We start from the raw sequence: 7,636 nt of genomic DNA, 5'->3' as shown, positions 1-7,636 counted from the left end.
CGCATTTCATCTGCTGTCTGATGTATTTTGCATTTTTCTCATGTTTTGCTTCTGACTTTGGTCCCGGTGTCTTCATGAAAGTTGTAGATATGGATCGTATCTTTCATTAGCACTTGGAATGACACTAATTGGACATCTAGAACTCCAGATATGGCTGAAATACTCCACATATGTCATGTTGATTTTTCACCAAAATTCAGCACTGCACTAAAACAAAACGCAATGTAAAATTACGACAAATTCCTACTTAATCAACGAAATAAAAACAAAAAACATTTTATTAACTCAAAGAACAAAAATCAACAAAATGTATCAAATAAATCCTTAATTTAACTGATGATTGAGGATAAATAAGACTAAAACAGTGGGAAAATATGCATATGATGAAGAGTCATCACAACCCCAAACTTAATCTATTGCTTGTCCCCAAGCAACAATTAATTTCATATTTGGTCCTGTTAAATGCACACTTAAATTTAATTTCTCAAATTACATCAAACTCAGATTTCAAAGTTCTTGCTACTGCAAAACATTCATCATGCTCTATGGTTGTTTTCAAAAATACAGACAACAAGATTTGTACACCTTGGCATTCATTCATCAAATTCAACTCTCTCTTCACACAATCTCACCAAAAATTTTCTCAAGTGTTTAGAAAGGTTTATGAATTTATCACTCAAATCCTAGAACATGCATCATGCTACCATAGGCTTGAAAAAATTCTAGTTAGCAATCACAATGTAGTAAACACATACATTTTTGGAGGACTTTCGGGTTGTAATGGGGCTTAGGTAAGGGTATGACATTTTAGGATAGTAGGCTTTACCACTTGGAGTTAGGCATACATTTCCAGATTATTCTACTCTTTTTTTTTCTTCACCTTTTCATTATGGAGATTCTCAGACATTGACAGAAGAACCAAGAAGATATATTTTGTTTTTGTTTTTGTTTTTGTTTTTCTTCTTTCTTCTTTGATTTTAATTTTCTTCTTTTTATTTTATTTTTTCTTTTTCTGAGAATCACCACCCCAAACTTAGAAAGTTGCTATACCATGAGCAACCTCAAACTTAGAATTTTATCAAGACAATAATTTTTTTTTTTTTTTACCTAACTCAAAGTAAGGTGATTTAATTAAATCAGGTGTTTTGCTTGTAATGTGGCTAGTAACCGAAATAAAAGGGCAAGGCTCAAAGGGGCTTGCAAATGGTAAAATTTTCATAGGGTAGTTAGAAAGGCTCAAACGACCAATAAAATTGCCTCAATGTATGCATAAATTACAAGTGATGCAAGTCAGAATTAGTGCAAGTTCTAGAGGGATAACACATGTCTGGATAATCACACAACAAAGAATTTAAGTGTTTAGGCTCAAAAGCTCACAACTAGGATAATAAGAGAGAGTATGAACAATCAAAATAAAGCCAACATGCTTCTGAAAAGTTAAAATTGTATTTTTGAAAAATAGATGGCATATTAGCCTTCTACAACCATTTAGTAATCAAGAATGCATGCATTAGGAAGGCTTGTCGACTTGAGCAATAACATAATCTAAGAAATGAAATTTAACTTACGAAATCACAAACAGAAATTTTAAGATTAAGTGCAAGTCAGTACAATTGTTTCATCATAGTACACATTTAGTGAAAGGGAAAAAAAACACGAACATAAAGATAAGAAAGTCACAATACACTGACATTAAACAAAGAAAACGAGAAAACGGAAAGAAACAGGACAACAGAAAGAAAAAAAAAAAGGAAAGAAAACTTCTCTCAGTTTAGTAGTTCAAGGATTCTCGTTTAGATCGTCCGCTCCTGTTCCGCTATGGTCGCCAGTATACTAGTGAGGTGCGAAAAGATGAGCATAAAACATGCCTCCTGGTGTCTGTTGAGAAAGCGCTTCAGGCATGCTTGGGTGCGCTTCAGGCGCGGTTTGACAATGACAAATGCTGGAAAAAGTGCTTTAGGTGCGCTTGGGCGCGCGTTCTGTCATTTAGAGCTGCACTATCGCTTCTCAATGCATCTTTTTGATTCCTTGCTCATATCAAACATCAAAACTAAGAGAACTAGAAATTAGAGACTAAAATTGGAACTAAATGGAGTAAAATAAATCTGAAATGCAATAAATAAATACGGTGCAAAGGATATAAAATTGGGTTGCCTCCCAATAAGCGCTCGTTTAGTGTCTTGAGCTTGACGTCTCAACTACTGTCAAGGTGGCATATATGACAGGAAGAACACATCATCCTTCTTTTTCTTTTTGTTTGGTAGAAATTCCATGAACTTAAGAAATAAAAGATGTTGTTTCCATGTCCTTTTCAATTGGACATTGATGAACAAGGCATAGATTGAATCTCGAACTTTATCAATCTCTTCTTTTTTCTTTTCCTTGTTCGTCTTTTCCTCGTTCTTCTTTTCCTCTTGCTTATCTTCTTCTACCACAACAATGAAATTATCTTCAATCTTCAACTTCTCCTCCATCTTCTCAAATTTAACCACTTGCTCAAATAACCTCTCACATTGACTTTCAAATCTTTCAATTGAAACCACGTTATTCTTCGTGAATTCAACCTAAACGTTTGTAATGTGAGAGTCTTTGTCATTTGATTCTTTGGATATTATTTTAAGAGGTAGAATTTGTTCCCAATAGATCTTTTTAATGTAACGCTCGTCGTTTTCTGTGACTTTCCAAAAAAAATCTTCATATTCCACTAGTTCGGCAAGGTCATCAGCACAACTTCCCATCAGCACACTTTCCATTCTTATGTGCTTCTCCGCAAAAGTCACACCTAAGAGGCTGCATTAGAGGGATCTGAGGGTGATATTTTAAAAATGTATGGCTCAAGATTTGCCCCTCAATCATGCGACATATACCCGAAATAAGACAAGTATCACACTCTTCATATAATTGTAGTAGAATATCATCAGTATAATCTTCCATGCTCTACAATGAATAGTTATCTCAAATAAAGAAGAGACAAACCACTAGACATTACATTAGCAAGTTCAACAAAATAAAAAAAAATAACATAAAATAAAATAAAATCAAAAATTTTATTGTAGAGCAAAAAATTTCAATTAAGTAAATAAATTAAATTCAATAGTGAATTGGCAATCCCCAGCAACGGCGCCAAAAACTTGATAGCGTTTCAGCAAGTGTACTGAATCGTTGCAAGTAATAATAAAACGGTAGTACCGAGTGTCGAACTCAAGGATTGCGTTTTACTATTGAATTATATTTGATTACTAGAATTGAACAAAAAGGTTCCCAAGTTGATTGAAATAATGTTTGAAATTAACAACAATAATAAAATTGATCTTTTATAATGAGAAAAATGTCAGGGATGAGTTTCACTTCGAATCCAACCTTGGTGTCTAATTTGATCCTAGTTACTGAATTCCTTTATTGAATTATTACCGAATTCTCTTTATTATTCTTGCCCTAATGTCTTAGTGACAGAACCTTTAATTCCAAAGTAACCCCTAATTCCTTAGTGGATTTAAGATTAGAATTAAGCATTACCGTATAGAAATTCTCTTGTAAATTATTGCTTTGCAACTAATTTAATTGGTTTCATGACCTGCACCTATGTCTAGACTACAAATTCATGAATTTCTCATCTCAAGCATTCGTAAAGTCCACTTCCGTTTCAAAATACAAATCGTAGAACATTTTAATGTTGATCAAGCAATAAAAAGCATTAAGCACAGAGATGAGAAAAACAATTCAATAAACTCATTCATATAACTAGAAATCAAATCAGAAAAATAAGGGTTTCATCTGGTTACACTCATCCCTAACAAATAGGGTTTAGTTACTCATGACAGAGATACAAAAGATAAGGGTTAAAGAAGAATTACAAGAATGATTCATGGATGATTCTTGATAAAACTGCTTCAATGGCGTTAGAAACGGCCGTCTTTGAGTTTCTATGCTAGGGCACAAGTCTCCCAAGTTCCCAAGAGTCAAAAAGATCCCTAAAACAGTAAAAATCTGCGTTTTATGGTTGCTGGTGCGCGTCGCGCGCGCCAGGCGCGGAAAAACGCGCTCCAGGCGCGCGTTGGCTGAGTCCAATCATGAGAAATGCGCTTCAAGCGCTCCAGGACGCGCTCCAGGCGCATTTCATCTGCTGTCTGATGTATTTTGCATTTTTCGCATCTTTTGCGTCTGAATTTGGTCCCGGTGTCTTCATGAAAGTTGTAGATATGGATATTAGCTTTCATTAGCACTTGAAGTGACACTAATTGGACATCTAGAACTCCAGATATAGCTGAAATACTCCACATATGTCATGTTGATTTTTCACCAAAATTCAGCACTGCACTAAAACAAAACGCAATGTAAAATTACGAAAAATTCCTACTTAATCAACGAAATAAAAACAAAAAACATTTTATTAACTCAAAGAACAAAAATCAACAAAATGTATCAAATAAATCCTTAATTTAACTGATGATTGAGGATAAATAAGACTAAAACAGTGGGAAAATATGCATATGATGAAGAGTCATCAGGTCCCACATTACTTAGTAAAGTAATAGTTGAACAACATATAAATGAAAAGATCCATAAACTCATTACCTTAATGTTTTGGGTTAAGAAATGATGTCCAACTCACTTGTATGGTTGCTCTATTACTTTCTCTCTCGTCTCTGATATCTCTTTGTCATTGTCTCGTCTCATTTTCCACCCTTCTCTATCTAGCTCTTTTCTATCTAATATTTATCGTCATAAATGTTTATACATATGATAAATGATTTCATATTAAATTCTACATCTATTGTCCATTAAATATAATACAATATAAAAAAATTGTTGTATACTATTTTATCCGGTACTATTATTCTATGTCTAATACTTACTTTTTTTGAGATCAAATTAAGAAGTTTGAATAGATTGTTTTTTCTTGAAATAACTCGTCAACTTAGACCAACAAGGTGAGGATCAGTGATATTTGTGGTTAACAAGGAAAATATTCAAAATAAGTTAAATTTAGTAGGAAAATGACATAGAAAAATTAAAAGAACGCATGTAAATATAACATAAAAAAATCGCAAAATCAGAAGAAAATATCACAACATATTATCCTCTTTCTATGAAAATTATTTATAACAAACTAGAACTTAGTTAGGGGAGGCAATTGCATCCAAGTATCCATCTAATTCATCCAATTATATAAATTTATCCAATACATAATAAAAATGTTAATGGATTAGATTCAATCCATCCATTTAAAAATATAGATACATCCAATTCATCTATCTTTTTTCAAAATTCAACGGATCACATATTTTATTTAATATAATTCAATTGATAAAATTTATTTATTTTTAAATATATGCTTTTAAGAAAATACTATTATATATATTTTTTAAATATATGCTTTCAGAAATATTTTTTTTAATAAAATAATATTTTTATAACAAAAGTGTTTAAACAAAATAGTATTTTTACTTATTTTAAAACTAATCAATTCTAAAAATAGTTTTATTTATTATTTTTGTAAAAAAATTTAAAATTTATTATTTAAATTTTTTATAGAAAAATAATAAATTTTTATAATTTAGATTATATTTTTTTTACTAATATCTTTATTATACATAAAAAGAAAAATTCCAATAATAATTTACTTTTATTATAAAATATAATTTTATTAAAAAAGCAGATTTATTTTTTCTGAATTAAATAAAAGTTTTTAAAATCTTTTTACTTATATTTTAAAAATATAGTTGCTCATGCGGTCCCTTGACTTAATTTCAGGTAACACTTCAATCCTTTATTTTTTTTTCTCTTTCAATTTAGTCTTTTATTTAATTTTAAGTAACAAATTGATCCTTTATGTATTAAAATGTCAACAATGTTATTATCTTTTTACAAAAATTCAAAAAATTCATCAAAATTTTCAAACAAAGCCCATAAAATTAATTATCATCTTTAATACAATGCAAATTTTATCAAATTCTTAACTCAAATCTTCAAATAAACTCATATTTTCATTCTTTATTTGATGTTATTGGAGATAGAAATATGAGTTTATTTGAATATTTGAGTTATGCATTTGATGAATATATGAATTTTCTTGAAATTGGTTTTGAATTTTATGGGTTTTGTTTGAAGATTTTGATGAATTTTTTAAGTTTTTGTAAAAAAAGGATAACATTATTGACATTTTAAAATTAAATAAAAGACTAAATCAAAAAATTAAAAATAAAGAACTGAAATGTTATCTAAAATTAAGTTAATGGACTACATGAACAATTATGTGTATTTTAAATATAATAATTTTAGTAATATAATTTAAATAGTATAATTTATTAATTTAAATATAGTGGTGGCCGATTGCCGGAACTCTGACAAACCACCACCCCTATTATTTAGTTATTAATAAATTAATTATATATTTTTAATTATTAATAATTTTTTTAAATGACTGTTTTTAAAATATAAATAATAGTATTTTTTAATATTTTAAAAACACATTTATTTTGAAAAATAATATGAAAAACAGTTTTATTTATATTTAAAAAAGTTATATTTTAAAAAAAAAAATAGTTTTTAAAATAATAAATAAAATTAATTTTAGAAATGATAAAAACCATTATTTATTTTGTTGTTACAATAAATAAAACCATTACTGAATTTGTTCTTTTAATATACATTGTTAATAATTTTACCTTCTTTGTGAGTTAGTTTGGAATATCAACTTTTTGTTTGTTATTTGTTCGGTTTGCACAGTTAGGAATACCAATTTTAGTGGAAGATTGTTTGTAATTTGTTCGATTTGCACTTTATAATTGTGATGTGTCTGATATTTAATTTTCAATCAATTGTTATTACTATGTGGAATTATATTTTTTTGTTTGGCATTGATCTGCATAGGCGATGGAAAAAAAATTTGCATTATTGAAATGATTATTTTTTATTTTCTCAACAAAGTGGTATTAGATAGTGGCGAATCTTCACGTGGACTAATTCCCCGACATTTAATATATATATACTTCATTTGATCTTATATATAAGCAAAACAAATTTAATACCCTTTAAAAAAAATAGTTGGATTCATTTAATTGTTTCATAGTAATAAAAAAAGAGGTAATGCTAACAAATTTAATACCTTTTAAAAAAAATAGTTGAGTTAATTTAATTTTTTCATAGAAATAAAAAAAGGAGTCGTGCTGACAAGTGTTCTAAAAGCACTTATTAAAGATACAAAAGTAAAAATTTTACATTTAAAAAAAGCAAATTTTGACTTTTCAAAAGTTGAATACAAAAATTTCAATATACTTTTCATTGTAAAATTTCTATTTTTAGATGCTTAACAAGTACCTTTGACATTTGTTAGCATTTTCCATAAAAAAAAAAGTCAATATAATCTTTTTACCCTACATGAGAACTAGTTCAATGAGAATAAAATATGTTGGAAAAGAAAAATCTACATTAATTAAAGCGGTTATAAAAATTGGAACATTAAATATAATTAAATTAGTCAAATTTTGTTTATATTTAAGACCACAGAATATAAGTTTTATTGTTTATATTTGATATCTGAGAGTATATAATACTATGTAATATAAGTGAAAAATTTACGCTTTGTCACAATAGCTAAATAATATTTTAAAAGAGAATCATGCCGCAAGTTTGA

The sequence above is a fragment of the Cicer arietinum genome, chromosome 8, assembly GCF_000331145.2.
Source record: "Cicer arietinum cultivar CDC Frontier isolate Library 1 chromosome 8, Cicar.CDCFrontier_v2.0, whole genome shotgun sequence".
Lineage (NCBI taxonomy): Eukaryota > Viridiplantae > Streptophyta > Magnoliopsida > Fabales > Fabaceae > Cicer > Cicer arietinum.
The sequence above is the reverse complement of the archived record's forward strand: the minus strand, read 5'-3'. Positions refer to the sequence as shown.